Below are 21,783 nucleotides of genomic sequence, written 5' to 3'. Positions count from 1 at the left end.
GCTTAATGCAATCTAGATTGTATACCTAAAATGGATGAGAGGGGGGGGTGGGGGGGTGGCTTGGGAGGAGGGAGGGGGAGGGGAGAAAAAGTCACTGTATATGTGTGAAAAAGAAATAGTGTATATCATGGCTAATGTGATTTATGGTGTGAAAAATAAAAAAATTAAAAAAAAAGAATAAAATTTATATAAGTGACAGATTAAACCTTTAACATTTTAGATGTTGGTTTAATATTAATAGCTGGATATAACTGTGGGAATAATGGCAGTCTTGCCTCGTCTGTTTAGAGACACTTGGTTCCTTTGGTAGTTCTATCTTTAACTGGATCCCTTCTGTTCAATTTGACATGTCAACACTGGATCACTGTCAACTTTTGTTTAAGTGCTAGAGTCTAAATATAATATACTACTAATTGTTAATGTCTATTTATTTCTTTTCCAGTTAATGTTGATTTTGTTAGCTTGTCAAAGTTATTTACTTTTGATGATCTGTGCAATAACACAATAGGGGTTTATTATTCTCAAATAATATAAAATGTATTGAATTATTCAACTTAAAAAACAATGGTAATCCATGTAAAATTGTTTAATTTTGGTTGCATGTAATTTTGATTTTTCTGTAATATTTACAAAAAATCAGCAGGGAGGAAGATTTCTTCAGTTGCTGCGAGCATAACTTCATAATGAAACTGATCTTAATGGTAAATGCCCGCAACTCCAGACAGGAAAAAAAGATCAAGGTATCTACACACAGCTATAGTTCAATATGAAAGTCCCAAATCTTCTGGTCAATTGAAGGTGTCATACCCTGTCATAATCTGACAAAAGCAACTTGTAACTTCATTGATTTCAATTGAGATTGCAGGGCAATGGAAAGAAAAGAAAACAATGGGGTTTATTTAATTAATTGGGCTGTTTCACATTTTTAATTATTTGCAAGTGTTGTGAATATTTTATTTATTTTGTGAAAGATTATTAACATTTTTTTAAAATCATTTTTATAATGTATTCAAAATCCAAATGTGAATTTTCATGTTTTCAAAGGATTTTCATGAGCTTCATGGAGACCCTCCCACTATTCAGTCTCTGCCAGTAGAGTCCAGGATATTCTGGGCCAGTAAGCCTGGCCTTCATACCAGGAACATGTGCAGTAATTTCAAGAATTATGTCTCAAGATTTTCTTTCAGAAACTCCATTTCACAATAACTGACATTTACAACAGATATCCAAGATTCTATTCATTGACATTTTTGAAATCCACAAACTGACTTTATTTAGTCATACTGCGCGGTAACATGCCCCTTTGGCCCACGAGCCCATATAACCATACAAAAAATTACAGGCCATATCGGCCCTTCTAGTCTGCACCGATTTACGTAAAAATCCAACTAGTTCCACCTACCTACTCCCTGCCCATAACCCTCCAACCCCATCACATCCATGTACTCATCTAACCTCTTCTTAAATGACAGAATTAACCGTGCCGCAACCACCTCTTCTGGAAGGACATTCCACTCAGCCACCACTCTCTGAGTGAAGAAGCTTCCTCTTATGTTACTTCTAAAGTTTTGCCCCCTAACCCTTAACTTATGACCCCTCGTTCCAATCTCCCCTACCCTCAGGGAAAGAGCCTATTCACATCTACTCTATCTATTCCCTTCATAATTTTAAATATCTCTATCAAATCCCCTCTCAACCTTCTCTGCTCCAATGAATAAAGTCCCAGTCTACTCAGTCTTTCTCTGTATTCTCTTCTTTCTTTGGCTTGGCTTCGCGGATGAAGATTTATGGAGGGGGTAAAAAGTCCACGTCAGCTGCAGGCTCGTTTGTGGCTGACAAGTCCGATGCGGGACAGGCAGACACGATTGCAGCGGTTGCAGGGGAAAATTGGTTGGTTGGGGTTGGGTGTTGGGTTTTTCCTCCTTTGCCTTTTGTCAGTGAGGTGGGTTACCGCAATCCAGACAGCATTTTAGCAAACCTTCTTTGCACCCTCTCTACCTTATTTATATCCTTCCTATAATTTGGAGACCAGAACTGCACACAATATTCCAAACTTGGCCTCACCAATGCCTTCAACATCACCTCCCAGCTCTTATATTCTATGCTATGGTTTATAGCCCAAATTTACCCAATTGACCCACGCTCCCGGTATGCTTTGAACGGCGTGAGGAAACGAGAACACCCAGAGGAAACCCACAGAGACATGGGAAAAATGTACAAACTCCTTACACGCAATGCCGGATTCAAACACGGGACGCTAACAGTTACAATAATCGGGCCACTAACAGAATCTCCATCTCTGCTTCTTATCTCAAGTGACATGGAATCAATCTGAACCGAACCGAAGATCAAAATGTTCTGCAAATTAAACAATAAATATATATTAGTAAAGAAGAAAAAGTTACATTAGAAAATAAATTCCTGCAGTGATTGGTTGAGATTTGGAATGTGCAGATGAATAATGGAGGCAGGTTCATTGCAAAATTTAAAAGGTAGCAGGGTAAATACTTTCAGGGAATATAATTGCATGGTCATGAGGAAAGGATGAACTAGTGGGATGGGCTGGATTGCTCTTGCATTCCATTGATGCTGCAATATTTTAATGATTTTTTTTAGCTATGATTTTTGTGTTTTTCATTTTCTGATGTGCTGCCTTTCATTGTATTCATATGATATCTGTGCACTATCCAAAAAACCTTAATGATCAGGGTTAGCAATTATGTCTCAGAACAACTGATCTGCGTGATTCATGTAGTCTTTCTGTTTATTTGCCTGCATAAGGTGCCTGGTATCATCCCAGACTTGCAGGAGTGAAGGCCAAGTTGATGATGTCAAGCATTTTGTCAGGTGGAAAGTATTAATGAAAATGCTGATGGACTAAACGATAGAGGCAAACGAACAAAAATATCTGGCACCTTCATTTGCAATTAACACAGTTTGCAATGAAGTATCAAAACAAGAACACAAGACACATTGGAATAATTGTAATTCACCTTGTGTAAAAAAATGTGAATGACTTTAGTCTCTGCAGATTTGATTCGACATAATACATTTAATTTGTATGGTCTTCTCAGGAAACCTCTCCTGGCAGTCCATTATCTTTGATAAATCTCAATCAGGGACAATATTATTGCAACATAGTGAATCATCTTCCAGATTTGGAAGTATACTTGCCTGTTTCAAACGTTCACATTGCAAATAAAATCAGGCAAACTGCTACTTTAATCCTCAGAATAAATCCTTCAAATTATACAAACCCCACTTCATACATACATAAAGGGAAAAAGGGTAACCAAGCAGTCAGGTCTGTGTGGAGATATAAGGTGGGAATGTATTCAATGAGTACTTCTCATTCTTGATCGAGGAGAAAGACGTGAGGACTGGGAAACTTGAGGCAGTCAATGTTAGTAACTTGAGAACAGTTATGTATTACGGTTTAAGAGGTGCTGAAGGTTTCTGATGCATATGAAGGAAGTTCAATCTCTGGACCTTATCAGAGAAATATGAGGTGTGGCATTTTTGGGAAGTCTAACTTGGGTAGAACCTACACAGTGAATTGGAAACATAGAAACATAGAAAATAGGTGCAGGAGTAGGCCATTTGGCCCTTCAAGCCTACACTGCCATTCAATATGATCATGGCTGATCAGTAGCCAGTTCCTGCCTTCTTCCCATACCCATTGATCCCCTTAGCCACAAGGACCAAATCTAAACTACTCTTAAATATTGACAAGGAACCCCCGCAACTACTTCCTGTGGGAAAGAATTCCACAGATCCACCACTCTCTGAGAGAAGAAATACTTCCTCATTTCAGTCCTAAAATACTTCCCCCCTTATCCTTAAACTGTGACCCCTGGTTCTAGTTTTTCCCACCATTGGAAAAAACCTTCCTACATCTAGTCTGTCTAAACCCTTAAGAATTTTATAAGTTTCTACCCCCTCAATCTTTTAAATTGCAGAGAATACAAGCCTAGTCTATCCAACCTTTCTTCATATGCAAGGTTCCTCCATCCCCGGTATCAGTCTAGTGAACCTTCTCTGCACCCCCTTCATGGTGAGGATGTCCTTCCTCAGATAAGGTGACCAAAACTGCACGCAGTACTCAGATGTGGTCTCACCAAGGCCCTGTACGACTGCAGCAGGATCTCCCTACTCCTGTACTCAAATCCTCTCACTAAGAACGCCAACATACCATTTGCCCTCCTCACCGCCTGCTGGACCTGCATGCCCACTTTCAAAGACTGATGCACAGCAACACCCATCTCCCTTTTTCCTAAACAGATACCATTTAAATAATAATCCTCTTTCCTGTTCTTACCTCCAAAGTGGATAACCTCGCATTTATCCACATTATATTGCAACTGCCATGTCTTGGCCTATTGCCTAATTTGCGCCCTCCTAGCATCCTCTACACAGCAAACCCCGCTACCCAACTTCGCGTCGTCTGCAAATTTTGAGATATTGCTACCTATTCCCACATCTAGGGATCTTGACACATGTCCATCCATGGTCTCAGGCACTTCCAGACTGAGACCATGCACAAATTGGAGGAATAACACCTCATCTTCTGACTGGGTGCCCTCCAAGCAGATGGCATTAATATCAACTTCTCTAACTTTCGTTAACCTCCCCTGTTGCCTTCTCTGAGCAGTGTCTCTCTCCCGTTTTCCTCTCTCCTTTCATATAAATATTCTCACCTCTCCTCTTATCATATCTAATTAACACCTTATGTTGGTCTGGATTTCTCCCCCAGCCAGCACATCTCTATTCTGAGATTTCCTATTTTTTTTGCTCCTTTTGCTTATTCTTTGCTTATTCCTTGAAGAAGGTCTCAAGTCTGAAAAGTTAGCAATATCTTTCTGTTCTATGGACACTGAAGGACCGGCTGAGATCCTCCAGCATTTCGTTGTGTTTTTACTACAATCACAGCATCTGCAGATTTGTGTTTCACTCATGAAAAAGCTGTGCTAATTTTAGTCGTACAGTCATGCAGCGGCGAAACAGGTCCTTCAATCCAACTTGCCCACACCAACAAAATGCCTCATTAACACTACTCCCTCCTGCCTGTGTCTGTCCCATATCCTTTAAACCTTTCTTAACCATGTACTTGTCCAATTGTTTCTTAAACATTGAAATAGTGCCTTCCTCCTCCAGCAATTTGTTTCCTGCACCCATCACCCTGCAAAAAATTACCCCTCAGGTTCGGATTAAATCTCTCCCGCTTCACTTTAAACCTATATTCTCTGGTTCGTGATTTCCTCAGCTCTGGGCAAAAGACTGTGTTCACTCAGTCTATTCCTCTTTTGTCATGATAGCATTTATTGATTTCTCCAGCTTGTGAAAAAGGTTGAATAGATTTGGTTTGCTTTACAGCTATCTGGAAAAATATAATCCTTAACACAATCTAAATATATCTATTTATTTAATTATATTGTTTAAGTCCCACATTTCAGTGTTGCAATTATATCATGACTTATTCAATCATACTGGTGACCAGGAGAGTGTGGATACCTGCCCTAATGAGTATCGACCATTGGCACTCACATCGATAGTGATGAAGTGTTTTAAAGGCTCCTGTTGAAGCAGATCAGTTCCTGTCTGAGTGGCGGCATGGATCCATTCCAATTCGCCTATCACAGCAACAGATCTATGGTTATGCCATCTCATTGGCTCTATACAAAGCCCTATAACACCTGGGCAGCAAAGATGCATCTATCAGGATGTTCATTATCAAATACAGTTCAGCATTCAACACCATCATCCCCTCAAAACTGATCAGCAAACTCCAAGACCTGGGACTCAACGCTCCCCTATGTAATTGGATCCTAGATTTCCTCAACTCCAGACCCCAATCAATGAGGATTGATAAGAACATCTCCTCCACAATCTCCATCAGTACCAGAGCACCACAAGGCTACGTTCTTACACCTATGACTATGTGGCTCTATACGAAAACACCATCTACAAATTTACTGATGATACCTCGGTAGTGGATAGAATAAAAAGGGTCAATAGGTCAGCGTATAAGAGGGAGATTGAAAACTGGGCTCAATGGTGCACAAACCATTCACACTCAATATCATCAAAACCAAGGAGATGATTGTTGACTTCAGGAAGGGAAAACCAGAGGGGTACGATCCAGTGATCATTGGGGGATCAGAGGTGGAAAGGGTGAGCAAATTTAAGTTCTTGTGACTCACTATCTCAGAGGATCTTTCTGGACGCAACACAATAATGGCATCGTGAAGAAAGCACATAAGCGCCTCCACTTCCTCAGGGGTTCGTGGAGGTTCGGTGTGACTGTTATGGGGCCGCGTATGCGTGCGTGACGCTATATACACAGAGTTACATTATATGATGAGGTTCAGTTTGCCGCCATCTTGGCATGAATAAAGATGCTTACAGCTTCTCTCGAATCAGGGTATTTTCAAAGGGAAAATACACAACAAAGTGGCAATGAGGATGAAATAATAAAAATTCCACATTCTGGTCGACGGAATCTACAGGATTTCAGGCAAAGAGGACGTTGGAGCAGAAAATATGGTGAAAAAAAAGAATTAAGACAGGAACAACATCGACCTGTAGCGAGACGAAAGCACGTGCTCGGCAGCCGAGAAAAAAGGAAGAAACTCAAGAGGAAGAGAACAAAAGAATGAGAAAAGAGAAAAAGAGAGAAACAGTAAAGTAAAAGAAAAAGTGAGAAAGAGAAAAGAGAGAGGGAGAGAGAGAGCAACAGAGTGAGAGAGAAAAAGGGAGCCAGACACCCAGAGGGGCCAGGCAGCTGGGGGCCAGATGCCAAGAGAGGGGCCGAACAACCAGTGACAGGACGCCCACAAAGGGGCCAGGCAGTCAGGACTGTTCAGCCGGGGACAGGATGCCCACAAGAGGGGCCGGACAGCCGGGATTGCCAGCTGGGGACAGGACATCCACAGAGGGGCAGACAGCTGGGACTAGACAGTCAGGGACAGGATGCCTACAGAGGGGCCGGGCAGCTGGGACTGGACAGCCGGGAACAGGACACCCACAGAGGGGCTAGATAGCCAGGACTGGACAGCCAGGGTCAAGATGCCCACATAGGGGCCAAGCAGCTGAGTTCAGGATGCCCACAGAGGGGCCAGACAGCCAGGACCGGACAGCCAGGGATAGGATGTTCACAGAGGGACTGGACAGCCGGGGACAGGTTGACCACAGAGGGGCTGGGCAGCCGGGGACAGCCATCTTTGGAATATTTAGGAAGAGATTGAAATTCCAGGAGGTCAAAGACTGCAAAGTATAGAAGTTGTTAAAAGGCATATTAAGAGCCTTTTGGATATGATGATTGCAGAGGAAGAAAAATTAAGGCAGTGGTTGAAAAAGAGCTTTGCTGTGTACCAGAAAGAGCTCCTTGCAGTGTGTCAGGAACTCGGTTTGAATGCATATCTGCCAGAAGAAGATTGCACAATGCTGCAGATGGAAAAAGATTTGCGGACACGTTTGGAGGTCCTTTTGAAGGAGGAGAAAGAGAGGATGACAAAATTAAAGTGCCTTGAGGAAGATGAGGAGCTTTGAAATATATTGTGCGCAACAGGGTACTCTAACGATTATGATGCTGTTGGCAGTGTTGAACAGGTAGATGCATTTTGTCAGCAGGTTGCTTCACTTAATGAAGAAAAGGAACGCAGAAGGGCTGAGTTTATAGAAACAAAATAATTTTGTGCATGGATGAACTCGATCAACTGTCTGACACTAGCTTTGAGTGAGATATTGTATGTGAGGGTGAAGATGGATTCTGTCTGTCCAATGAGAATATTATAGGCCTGAAAACATTACTTCAACAGCTTGAGATGAAGAGGGCTCAGAAATGAAGCAAAGTGCTCAGAGCTGAGGTCAAATAATTCACCCGTGGGACTCGTTGAAGATATCTGATGAAAAACAAAGGCATCGATGTCATTCAGCTGAAGTCTTCGGACATGAATCATGAGAAATGAAGGGTGTTATGAAGAAACTCAAAGAATTTAATGTCTTCAGGGCACTTAAGGCAGATATATAACCATATCGCTGCAACCGTGTCTGCCTGTCCCGCATCGGACTTGTCAGCCACAAACGAGCCTGCAGCTGACGTGGACTTTTTACCCCCTCCATAAATCTTCGTCCGCAAAGCCAAGCCAAAGAAAAGATAACCATATAACCATATAACAATTACAGTACGGAAACAGGCCATATCGGCCCTTCTAGTCCGCACCAATTTAAGTGAACTCCACAAGTTCTACCTAGCTGCTCCCTGCCCATAACCCTCCAACCCCCTCACATCCAACCTCCTCTGAAATGTAAAATTAATTATGAGATGAACTTTAAAATCTTCATGGAAATGAGCAAAGTTAAGGAAAAAGAGAGGGGACATGAGCGAAGGAAATGGCAGGGAGAGGAATGAGATAAGGCACGTAGAGAACGGGAAAGGCAGAAACGGCGAGAACAGGAAGAAAAGGTTGATGGGAAACATTCAAAAAACCTGGATGACAGGGAATCTAAGAGGGACTCACTGGAGGAAGGAGAACTTGCAATTCACCACACAGGCGAGAAGGGTCGAGAAGGATGAAACCTCCTCAATAAATCTCCAAAAAGTGAAAGGCCATACTCTGGTTCAATGTTCTTCATCCCTGAGAAGATCCAAGAGAGAAAGAAACCCTCCAGTACATTTAAAAGACTATGTGCAGTAACTTAAAGACTTCATTCACTTCTTAGTCTTTGTGACTATGGGCAGTTATTTAAAGACTTTATATGTTTCCAGCTAATACATTTTAAGTTAGGTAGTGTGGGGTCTATAGTTACCATGATTAGTGGAAGTTATGCTTAATTCTCTGTAGTGTTAACATTTTTTTGAGGGGGAAGAGTATTATGGAAATGCACATGCATGCATGATGTTATATCTTTCTTCTTTGGCTTGGCTTCGCGGACGAAGATTTATGGAGGGGGTAAAAGTCCACGTCTGCTGCAGGCTCGTTTGTGGCTGACAAGTCCGATGCGGGTCAGGCAGACACGGTTGCAGCGGCTGCAGGGGAAAATTGGTTGGTTGGGGTTGGGTGTTGGGTTTTTCCTCCTTTGCCTTTTGTCAGTGAGGTGGGCTCTGCGGTCTTCTTCAAAGGAGGTTGCTGCCCGCCAAACTGTGAGGCGCCAAGATGCACGGTTTGAAGCGATATCAGCCCACTGTCGGTGGTCAATGTGGCAGGCACCAAGAGATTTCTTTGGGCAGTCCTTGTACCTTTTCTTTGGTGCACCTCTGTCACGGTGGCCAGTGGAGAGCTCGCCATATAACACGATCTTGGGAAGGCGATGGTCCTCCATTCTGGAGACGTGACCCACCCAGCGCAGCTGGATCTTCAGCAGCGTGGACTCGATGCTGTCGACCTCTGCCATCTCGAGTACTTCGACGTTAGGGATGAAAGCGCTCCAATGGATGTTGAGGATGGAGCGGAGACAACGCTGGTGGAAGCGTTCTAGGAGCCGTAGGTGATGCCGGTAGAGGACCCATGATTCGGAGCCGAACAGGAGTGTGGGTATGACAACGGCTCTGTATACGCTTATCTTTGTGAGGTTTTTCAGTTGGTTGTTTTTCCAGACTCTTTTGTGTAGTCTTCCAAAGGCGCTATTTGCCTTGGCGAGTCTGTTGTCTATCTCATTGTCGATCCTTGCATCTGATGAAATGGTGCAGCCGAGATAGGCAAACTGGTTGACCGTTTTGAGTTTTGTGTGCCCGATGGAGATGTGGGGGGGCTGGTAATCATGGTGGGGAGCTGGTTGATGGAGGACCTCAGTTTTCTTCAGGCTGACTTCCAGGCCAAACATTTTGGCAGTTTCCGCAAAGCAGGACGTCAAGCGCTGAAGAGCTGGCTCTGAATGGGCAACTAAAGCGGCATCGTCTGCAAAGAGTAGTTCACGGACAAGTTTCTCTTGTGTCTTGGTGTGAGCTTGCAGGCGCCTCAGATTGAAGAGAGTGCCATCCGTGCGGTACCGGATGTAAACAGCGTCTTCATTGTTGGGGTCTTTCATGGCTTGGTTCAGCATCATGCTGAAGAAGATTGAAAAGAGGGTTGGTGCGAGAACACAGCCTTGCTTCATGCCATTGTTAATGGAGAAGGGTTCAGAGAGCTCATTGCTGTATCTGACCCGACCTTGTTGGTTTTCGTGCAGTTGGATAATCATATATATACATGGAGTTAAATTGTATGATGAGGTTCAGTTTGGCGCCATCTTGGCACGAATAAAGATGCTTACAGCTTCTCTCGAGTGAGGGTATTTTCAAAGGGAAAATACATGACAGTGACATTAGAAACCCTGACAAATATCTATAGAGATGTGGTGGATAATGCGTTGACCAACTGCATCATGGTCTGATAGGGGGACACTTGTACCCCTGAGTGTAAAGTCCACCAAAAAGGTAGTGGACACAGCCCAGGAAATCACAGGGAAAACCCTCCACACCATCGAGAACATCTACAGGGAATGCTGCCATTGGAGACCAGCGGCATTCATCAAGGGCCCAGAGCACCCAGCATACGCTGTGTTCTCACTGCTGCCATCAGGAAAGAGGTATAGGCACCACAAAACTCGCACCAGCAGATTCAGGAACAGCTGCTACCCCTCCACCATCACACTCCTCAACAACAAACTCAATCAGGGGCTCATTTAAGGATTCTTACTTGTGCACTTCATTGATTTTCTTTTCTCTCAGTATTGCACTGTCAGTTTGTTTACATTTTTTTGGCACATTGAGTATAGGGGTTTTTTTTTAAGTGGTAATTTTGCCTTGCCCATAGGAAAATGAATCTCAGTGTTGTATGTGATGTCATGTATGTACTCTGACATAAAGTCTGAAATCTTTATTTTCCTTTCAATGATTTAATTGTATAAGTGTCACATAGGTACATGAGAATAAAATAGAATATTAATAAATCTTATAGAATAATACAGATGATATTGCAACCTATATTACATTAAAAAGTGGAAAAACATTAAATTACTATTTTACTTGTCTAACCCCACACTACAGAGGCTATTGGCTTTAACACAGACAGATTACTACTGATAATAAAAAAATAAGGTAGCCAGCGAGATTGTAAACCAGAAAACAGTAAATCTTTCAAATTTTGAAAATAATTGAGCAAAGAACCCCATAAAGAAACAAAATTAAGATTCATTTCAGTTGTGGAACATCTAATTCTTTCCAACAACAGACATGCCATCATATCGGACAACCATTGAGTGCGAGAGGAAGGGACGGCATCATTCTGTCTCATTACAATTGCCCTTCTTGCGACAAGTGAGGCGAGGTCGACTGTGGGATTGTGAAGCAGTCGGAATTAAACTAGATGGCCCACTTATTCGAAAGAGAGCGAGAAAAGGATTTGGAATCAAATTAATATTAAGAACTAAAGACAAGGTACAAAATGGCCCTTCCCAAATATTGGAAAGAGGACATAGCCAAAACATATCAACCTAATTATAAAGGGGTGGTATCAGGCCTTTATGAATTCAAAATTCTAGGGACAATCCTTGAACAGAATTAATCTAAAATATGAAATATGATAGAAATCAAGAAGGAATTTCCTTTCAAAAATTGCAGGAGAAATACTAGTGAATTCTGCTTCATTTCTTCATCAAAGGGTCTTATTTGGAACTAGGAAACAAAAGAATGTAAGTTAATATCAGGGGATTCGTGCTCTGTGGGGCCGGCTGCTAATTGAAGCTTTGTGACTACTTCTTGTTCACTTTTTGATGGTGCTGGAAGTAACAACAGGTCAATCAGCATGTGAAAGAGAAGGGAATCTCCCATTTGCCTTCTTCAATCACACACTGACTGATGAGATGGATATTTTTTGGCACTTGGGCCTTTATTAATAGATTTATAATCTTTCCTATCACAATTACTTTTTTAAGCTTTTTTCTTTTAAGATGTTACTCACTTTATTGCCAGACATTTGTTCAGCAAATACCCTGGCTTTTCATTCAGTGCCCTCTATTTCACTGATTGAAATCAACTTGCAAAACACTTCACTTGAATTTGAAAACAGGCGTGGTGTGATATCTGCAGATATCAACATCTCCGAGGATCTGTCCTGAAGCTCCCATGTCAAAGGCGGCTCAACAGTGGCTATACTTTGTGAAGTGTTTGAGGAGATTCGTTATGTCACTGAAGACTCTTGAAAACCTCTACAGAGAACATTCTGGCTGGTTGCATTGCTGTCTAGCACAGAGTTGCCAATGCTCAGGACAAGAAAGACACTCCAGAGGATTGTTAACTCGGCCTGTGACATCATGGGCACCAGACTTCACTCCATTGAGGACATCTACAAGATGCAGTGTCTTAAGAAAGCAGCTTCAATCCTCAAGGACCCCCCCCACCACCCAGGCCATGCCCTCTTCACTAAGCTACCATCAGGAAAAAAATCCAGGAGCCTAAAGATGAGCACTTGGCAGCACAAAGACAGCTTCTTCCCCGCTCCCATCAGTGATCAATGACTTTTAGTGCACTATTTTTTATTTATTGTTGTAAGATGGTTTGTATGAATGTTTGCACTGTGAAGCTGCCACAAAACATCGAATTCCATGACTTGTTCATGACAATATATTTGGATTCTGAAGCAAATGCTGCTAGTGTGGCTCTGGGAGTTAGTTGAGCCATTCTTAAGGGCTCCAGTTTTTTTTCCCCAATCTGGCTTCCACTTCGTAACCTGAACTCTTCCAAATCTCTCTTGCATGGCTGGCAACACACACCGCATTTTGCTCACATATCACCCTTGCATTTCCTGACCTACTCCTCCATGATGACGCCATTGCATTTCTGCAATCGTCAGACTCTCTGAGCAATCTTGGCACTCTGGGCCTAACCTCTCTTACTCTGGCAGCTCTGCCTTCAGCTGTTGGTGCCCTCATTTATATTTCATATTACATCATTATATCCTTGTCGCTTCTCCATTAGGCTGCACTTCTTAAAATGCACATCTTTTACAGAACTCTTGACATGCTTCCTGATACTTGGTAACATTACTCAATGTTAAATTCTTGAAAACATTGCTGAGATGAGGTTTAACAGAAACGAAACTATTATACGAAAACAAGCTGTTGTGGTGTGACCCCTGATGGTAATTGTATGGGAAAATTTACATTTATTTAACAATTTTGAACTAGGCAGTTTTAGCTATTATGAAACGTTAAGAAAAATAATCAGGAGAGGGACATTTAAGTAATTCTTCTCGAGTTTATTCATCTAAGACGGTGGTTTTCAAACTAACCCCCTAAACCCACATTCCACCTTAAGCCATCCCTATGCCATAAGTGCCCTGTGATTAGTAAGGGATGGTTTAAGGTGGTATGTGAGTGGGAAGAAAAAGTTTGAAAAACCACTGTTTTAATTGTACCTAATTGACTCGTTATGTGTATGGTTTCATTACTCCAAAGGAAATAGGCTAATGTCAATTTTTCTCAAGCAAAATATCTCAGTATCAATTGGGTCAAGAGCAGTAATTTTCATCCTTCCCTTCCCACTCACATGCCACCTTAAGCAATCCCTTACCAATCACAGAACACTGATGGCATAGGGATTGCTTCAGGTGGAATTTGAGTTTAGAGGGGTGTGGTGCACTGTTAGACAGAATCAAACACACACAAAGATAAAGACTATACAACAGGCTTTAATCCACAAAGACTTCCACAGAACCAGGCTGGCTGTGGCTGCAGCAACTCTGAGTGAGGCCTCGGGAGGCCGGCGCAGGCTTCTATCCTGGAGGGTGATTGACACCCAAGCAGGTGGGGCTTGATCCCTTCAAGCCGACTGATTGACAGCCGGCCAGGTGTTGTCCTGTCCCCTTACACTCCTGCAGGTACAGAGGTTGCCCCCTGCAGTAGGCCGGTGGTGGTTTGAAAACCACTGATGTAAGGCATTGATCCTCCCATTACCAGCCACCATACAAGGTTCATGAATTGACCGTAGCAAGATCCCAAACTGGGTGAAGCTTTTTCTTGAGCAGAGTGTGGTGGTACATCACCGGCCTACTGCAGGGGGCAACCTCTGTACCTGCAGGAGTGTATCACTGGCCTACTACAGGGGGCAACCTCTGTACCTGCAGGAGTGTAAGGGGACAGGACAACACCTGGCCGGCTGTCAATCAGTCGGCCTGAAGGGATCAAGCCCCACCTGCTCGGGTGTCAATTACCCTCCGGGATATAAGCCTGCGCCAGTCTCCCGAGGCCTCACTCAGAGTTGCTGCAGCCACAGCCAGCCTGGCTCTGTGGAAATCTTTGTGGATTAAAGCCTGTTGTATAGTCTTTATCTTTGTGTGTGTCTGATTCTGGGCAACAGTGAGCAAATCCGAAGCTATTGCATGGGTTGCCTGTCAGTGCAGTAATGAATCTTGAGTGTGTGTGTGTGTGTGTGTGTGTGTGTGTGTGTGTGTGTGTGTGTGTGTGTGTGTGTGTGTGTGTGTGTGTGTGTGTAACCATTACAGTCCGGCCAAAATCTAGAAAGTTACTTCAAAGTTCAGTCTATTAAATTCAGTGTTGAAGTGTAGGCCGTTGAAATTTGATGCCCAGAATTAATGATGAACTGATGGGAAGACGGGAGTTGTAGCTGATACAGACTCACAAAATCTCATGCTTTGTCTTTGAATAAATATCCATCTATACAAGCTGTGGTCATGCCACTCCTGGTCCTTTTGTCGTCAAGACTCAAAGTGCGTGGCATCCACGAAGATTCCAAGACCCTGGCACCAGTTTCTCCAAGTAACTTCACTGCTAGTCACACTTAAAATGAAGCAGACTCTCCAGGTGACCTCCACTGTTAGTCACAATCAAAATGAAGCACTTTGCTTCCTAAAAAGACCCTCCTGCACAGGTCAATCCACCGAAAAGGACCAGTCATTCACAGAGCATGCTTTGCTCTGAAGTCCACAAAAATGGCCGGCCACAGGAGCTGCTTCAAAAAGCTGCTTTCTCTTCTGCTGTCGGAATGGTTCTCCTTTTGCAAAATCACAGTGCCTTTGCAAATGTATCGAATACTGGAACAGACTGTGACAAACATTCCCTCGGTTCTTCTAATGTATCAAATTATTGCTGGGCAGTGAATTGTGTTGTACTTGTGTGACCATTTAGTCCCTCCTCTCTGTACCATCCCTTACAGTGATAATCCCATTTTACGAAAACCAGAGCTCATAATACTGCATTTTTCTTTTGTTGCTTTTATTCATTTTCCAAATTTAATAGATGTTATATCCCAAGAAAAAAAAATTCTTAAAATTGGTAGTAGTCTTCAATTTATCAAGAAAGTGTGTCCACTGCACAAGAAATAATAGGGCACATGAATCAATTTCTACATTAATGTCACATTCCATGGGAGAATTAAGTCAGATATCTCTGGTACAAAGCTGGAAAATCATAGCGATCAAATTATTACACTGACCACTGAACTCATCGTGCACCAATTCAAGTGCGGCCAATGCACATTGATTACTTTAGCAACAACTCACTTTCATTAAAAAGGGCAAAAGCAGCATGTCTTGGGAACACCATTGTCTTGCAGTGCCCCTCCCGGGCATGATATTATCCATATACATCATGTATTCAATATTCTTCTGGAATTCCCCACTTACCTGCATTAAACCTGAGTGAGCAGGGGCTACAACAGAAGTGGAAAAAATATGGCTGGAAAATAAATGAGTAAATAATAATAGCTCCTATCAAAAGATTTTGAAAAGTTGCTTTTCTCCAGGTGGAGAAGGAATTCCTGTCTTGCTGATAATGAAAAGAAAATTTCTTTTAAAGTCCCCCGGACACAACATCCTTAGATTCTTTAATAAAATTTATGACAGAACAAAATTTTAGTAACAGCATTTATTGATTTTGCTTCACGGCAGAACCATAGAACAATACAGAACAGAAACAGGCCCATCGGCCATTCTAGTCCATGCAGAACTAATATTCTCCCTAGTACCTTTGAGCTGCACACCGACCACAGCCCTCCAGACCCCTCCAACTCATGTAGCTGTCCAAATTATTCTTAAAAATAAAAATTGATCCCATATTCCCCACTTCAGCTGGCAGCTTGTTCCACACTACCACCATCTGTATAAATAAGTTCCCCCTTATGTTCCCTCTAAAACTTTCCCCTTTCACCCTTAACCCATGACCTCTGGTTTATATCTCAACTCCCCTCAGCAGAAAAATCTTACCAACACTTACTCTTTCTATCCCCCTCATAATTTTTAATACATTTATCATTCTTCTTCACTCCAGGGAATAAAGTCCTAACCTGTTTAACCTTTCCCTGTAACTTAGTTCCTCTCATCCGGGCAACATCCTAGTAAATCTTCTCTGTACTCTTTCTATCTTATTGATATCTTTCATGTACTTAGGTGACCAAAACTGCACACAATACTCCAAATCTGGCCTCACCAATGTCTCGTACAACTTTACCATGGCATCCAAAATCCTATACTCAATACTTTGATTTATGAAAGCTAATATGCAAAAAAATCTTTCTTTGTAACCCTATCCACCTGCAGGGAATTATGTATTTGTATTCCCAGATTCCTCTGTTCTACTGCACTTCTCAATGGCCTACATTTACCGTTTATGTCCTTTTTTCATTTATCCTTCCAATATGCAACACCTCACACTTTCCATCTGCCATTTTTCAGTCTATTTTTCCAGCTGGTCCAGATCCTTCTGCAAACTTTGAAAGCCTTCCTTGCTGACCTCAACACCTATAATCTTTGTGTCATCTATAAGCTTGCTGATCCAATTTACCACATTATCATCCAGATCATTGATAAGATGACAAACAACACTGATCCTTAAGTCACACCACTAGTCACAGGCCTCCAGTATGAGAAGCAATCATCCGCTATCACGCTCTGGCTTCTCACATTTAGCTATTGTCAAATCCAGTTGACTACCTCCCCATGAAAACCTAGCTTGTGAACCTTTCTGACTAACCTCCCATGTGGAACCTTGTCAAAGGCCTTGCTAAAGTCCATGTAGACAACATCCACAGCCTTCCCTTCATCAACTTTCCTTGAAAAACTGTATAAGATTGGTTAAACATGACCTACCATGCACAAAGCCACAGTGACTATCTCTAATCAGTCCTTGGCTATCCAAATATTTATATACCTGATCCCTAAGAACATCTTCCAATACATTACCTACTACTGATGTCAGGCTCACTGGTCTATAATTTTCAGGATTACTTTTGGAGCCTTTTTTAAATAACGGAACAACATGAGCCTCTCTCCAATCCTCCAACAACACACCAATGGCTAAAAACATTTTAATATTTCTGCATGAGCTCCTGCAATTTCTACATTAGTCTTCCCTCAATGTCTGAGGGAATATCTTGTCAGGTCTGTGGATTTATCCACTCTTATTTACTTTAAGACAGAAAGCACCTCCTCTTTTCTAATCTGTATAGGGTCCATTACCTCACTGCCTGTTTTCCTTTCTTCGTTAGACTCTGTGCCAATTTTCTGAGTAAATACTGATGCAAATAAAATTTAGATCTCCTCCATCTCTTCTAGTTCCATATATAGCTGCCTTCTCTGACCTTCAAGGGGACAAATTTTCTCCCTTAATATCTTTTTGCTCTTAATAGACCTGTAGAAAACCATAGGAATTTCTTTCACGTTGTCTGCAAAAGGAATCTCATATCTTCTTTTCGTCTTCCTGGTTTCTTTTTTCTTGCATTTTTTATTCCCCTCAAATACCTCATTTGCTCCATGTTGCCTATATCTGTTGCGCACCTCTCTCTTCTGAACCAGATTCCTAATATCCCTCAAAAACCAAGGCTCCCTATGCTGGTTTACTTTGCCTTTAATCCTAAAAAGGACATACAAACACTGCACTCTTAAAATGTCACCTTTGAAGGTCTTCCACTTATCTAGTACATCCTTTCCAGAAAATAACATCCCAATCCATACATTCGAGATCATTGCCTCAAAATTGGCCTTTCTCCAATTTAGAATCTTAGGTACAAGCTCATCTTTTCCAAGTACTGATACTGTATATTATAGGTACTTTTTAAAATAGATTTAATAATGGCAGAATTCTGATCAATACAAAATAACCAGAACACAAAATTACTGATTTCTCACCTGAGTGATATCCAAAATGCAGCTTCTACCCCATATAATTGTCACATACTTAACTATTACACTGAGAAAAGGATTTTTTTGAAAGCACATATTATCCTTCGAAAAACACAATTCTATCCAGCAGTGCAGATTTCCACTCTGGTGGTATAATTGAAAAGTTGCCAGCTGGAATCTGATGCCGCCAATTGAAACATGTTACGCACACGTTAGTGAAGCATTTATAATGGCTTTTATCATCTGAAAGCAATAGGCAATTTGCTCACTGAAAAAGGAAAAAGTGTGTACCATGGTTAATGTAATTTATGGTGTGAAAAATAAAAAAAATTTAAAAAAAAATTATTTATTCCCGAATGTTTTCTTTGTTTGTCACCTGCAACAGAATTGTCATTGTGTTCCTATGGAAAGACTTGGTAAAATTGAATCAGTATTGAGTTGGAAGGAATTGAAAAGCAAAATAAGAACTTGCAATGCAGGAATACTAAAACAAAAGGAAGAAATGATGCAAATACTCAGCAGGACAGGGCAGGGAAAGACTCGAGCTCTTAGGTTTAATGCCCTATAGGTTGTCTGCCAATATGCCGCCTGAGCTGCTAAATGTTTTCGGCTTTTATTTCATATTATAAATCAATTGAACAAGTATAAATTTGTAATGAAAATATTTGGATAAATTTATGTATCTGTTGCACGTGAATTCCTCAATGCTTTGTCTAAAATTGGAATGAGCTTCCTAAAAGAGTTCCATGGAGGAAATTAAATTAATGTGTCTGCTTGGTGACCTCCAATGCTGAGTCACAATCAATCTTCCTTTATGATAATATATTTCTAGGAGTTGCTCATTACTTATTTTAATAACACATATAACCTTTAAAAATGCACAGACTATTTGTTTAAAAGCTAGTCTGATTATTCTCATTCCTTCCTTTCCTGGTGCTTGCTTTTTATTGGTTCCCCATTCAAACTTTATCCTTCAGCAGAGTTTAAAATCCCTTTTCAACGAATGCCAAAACTACAATCTGTGTCCATGCTGGATTCATTTTGCAAAGCAATAAAACCCCTTTTCTCCTCATCAATATCCTCTCTCCTCTGACTTCATTACTTCAGGACTGGACAGGATTTCAAGGTTTGAGTTACAGAGAATGTTGACAGGATTTCAAGGTTTGAGTTACAGAGAATGTTGACAGGATTTCAAGGTTTGAGTTACAGGGAAAGGATGCTCCTTCAATATAAATCCCTCAGCCAAACTATTCATAAGGGAAGCAGAGGCAGTGATAGAGAGGAGTTACAGGGAGACAGTCACCCCTAGAAGGCAGGAGTCAGGAAATTGGGCGACTGTGAGGAAAGGAGGGAGAGTGCCAGTGCAGAGTACCCCTGTGGAAGTGCCACTCAGCAATATGTATTCTGCATTGGATACTGCTGGGGGGAACAGCCTATCAGGGATAAGTCATTGGGGTCAGGTCTCTGGCACGGGGGCTGCCCCTGAGGTTCAGAAGGGAAGGAGGGATAAGAACAGGATACTTGTAGTTGGGGACTCGTTAGTCAGAGGGACAGATAGAAGGTTTGTGGGACGAGATCGGGGATCCAGGTTGGTATGTTGCCTCCCTGGTGCCAGGGTCAGGGATATCTCTGATCGCGTACATAGCATTCTGCAAGGGGAAGAACAGCCAGAAGTCGTGGTCCATGTGGGGACCAATGACTTAGTTAGAAGTGGGGATGAGGTCCTGAAACAGGATTATGTGAAATTAGGTAGGAAGTTAAAAAACAGGACCTCCAAGGTAGTAATCTCTGGATTGCTGCCGGTGCCACGCGCTAGTGAGGGTAGAAATAGGAGGATGTGGAGGATGAATGCGTGGGTAAGAGATGGTGCAGGGGGCAAGGGATAAGATTTCTGGATCATTGGGATCTCTTCTGGGGAAGGTTGGACCTGTACAAAGGGACGGACTCCACTTGAACCGGAGGGGGACCAATGTGCTGGCAAGCAGATTTGCTAGAGCTATGGGGGAAGGTTTAAACTAGTTTGGCAGGGGGGTGGGGAACAGAGTGTGAGAGCAGTGTCAAGGGAGCATGGCCACCTAGATAAGAATAAAAATGATAACAAAGGTAGGATGGAGATTAGGGTAGCAGGTAGAAAAATGAATGTATGTGAGGGTCATTCTCTGAAATGCATATATTTTAATGCAAGAAGCATAGTGAACAAGGTAGATGAGCTTAGAGCATGGACAGATACTTGGGGTCACAATATTGTGGCAATTAGTGAGACCTGGCTACAAGAGAGGCAGGACTGGCAACTTAACGTTCCAGGATACATTTGTTTTAGATGTGATAGATCAGGGGGTAAAAAAGGGGGAGGAGTTGCTCTGCTTGTTAGGGAGGATATTACTGCCGTGAGGTGGCAAGATGGTCTGGAGGGATCGTCCAGTGAGGCTGTTTGGGTGGAATTGAGGGGTGAAGGAGGCATGAGGGTGCTAATAGGAGTGTATTACACACACCAAATGGGTCAAGAAAACTAGAGGAACAAATGTGTAGAGAGATAATGTATATGTGTGAGAATCATAAGGTAATGATCATGGGAGATTTTAACTTCCCTCACATTGATTGGGATACCCATACAGTTAGAGGGCTGGATGGGCTAGAGTTCGTTAAATGTGTTCAAGATTGTTTTCTAAATCAATTAGTAGAAGAACCGACTCGGGACAGTGTAATACTGGATCTCCTGTTAGGGAACGAGCTAGGTCAGGTATCAGACATTAATGTTGGAGATCCAATGGGGTCTAGTGATCATAATTCTGTTAGTTTTAAGGTAGTTTTAGGGAAGAGCAAGGAGGGGCCTAAAGTTGAGGTTCTGGATTGGAGAGAGCAAATTTCAAAGGAATAAGAAGGGATTTGGGGAGTATTGAGTGGGACAGGATATTTTCAGGTGAGGGTGTAAATGAAAAATGGAGGATATTCAAAAAAGAAATTTTGAGGGTACAGAATAGTTATGTCCCAGTGAGGATCAAAGGAAAGGCTGGAAGTCATAGGGAGGCTTGGTTTTCGAAAAATATTGGAAATTTGGTTAGGAGAAAAAGGGAGGTATACAAGAGGTGTAAAGAACAGGGAGCTGACAATTTGAAGGAGGACTACAAGGAGTGTAGAAGGAATCTTAAGAAAGAAATTAGAAAGGCCAAAAAAAGGCATGAAGGGGCTTTGGCAGACAGAGTAAAAATAAATCCAAAGGGTTTCTATAAGTACATTAAAAGTAAAAGATTAGTGAGGGATAAAATTGGACCCCTTGTAGATAGTGAGGGTAGGCTGAGTGAGAAGTCAGAGGAAATGGGGAAAATTTTGAATGATTTCTTTGCCCCTCGGTATTCACCAGGGAAAAAAATATTGAACCAGTTTAGGTAAAGAAAAATAGTGGGGAGGTAATGAAGCATATAAGGATAACCGAGGAGGTAGTGATGGCTGTGTTGAAAAAGATAAAGGTGGATAAATCTCCGGGACCAGACAAAATACTCCCAAGGACACTCAGGGAGGCTAGTGGACAGATAGTGGGGCTATTAACAGAGATATTTAGGATGTCACTGGCCACGGGGGTAGTGCCAAAGGATTGGAGGGTGGCGCATGTGGTTCTGCTGTTTAAGAAAGGGTCCAAATGTAAACGTGGGAATTATAGGCCTGTGAGTCT

General features: G+C 42.0%; 1 protein-coding gene and 1 pseudogene across 1 annotated transcript in view; both read left to right on the top strand.

Moving 5' to 3' along the window:
- The window catches only part of LOC138743928 (5-hydroxytryptamine receptor 7), a 41,574-nt gene that overhangs the window by 9,616 nt on the left and 10,175 nt on the right, over positions 1-21,783 (top strand). The window lies entirely within an intron of this gene.
- Positions 6,052-7,844, top strand: LOC138744055 (protein regulator of cytokinesis 1 pseudogene; annotated as a pseudogene).

Source organism: Narcine bancroftii, chromosome 10 (assembly GCF_036971445.1).
Source record: "Narcine bancroftii isolate sNarBan1 chromosome 10, sNarBan1.hap1, whole genome shotgun sequence".
Lineage (NCBI taxonomy): Eukaryota > Metazoa > Chordata > Chondrichthyes > Torpediniformes > Narcinidae > Narcine > Narcine bancroftii.
Note: the sequence above shows the minus strand (reverse complement) of the source record. Positions and strands in the feature narration are given on the sequence as shown.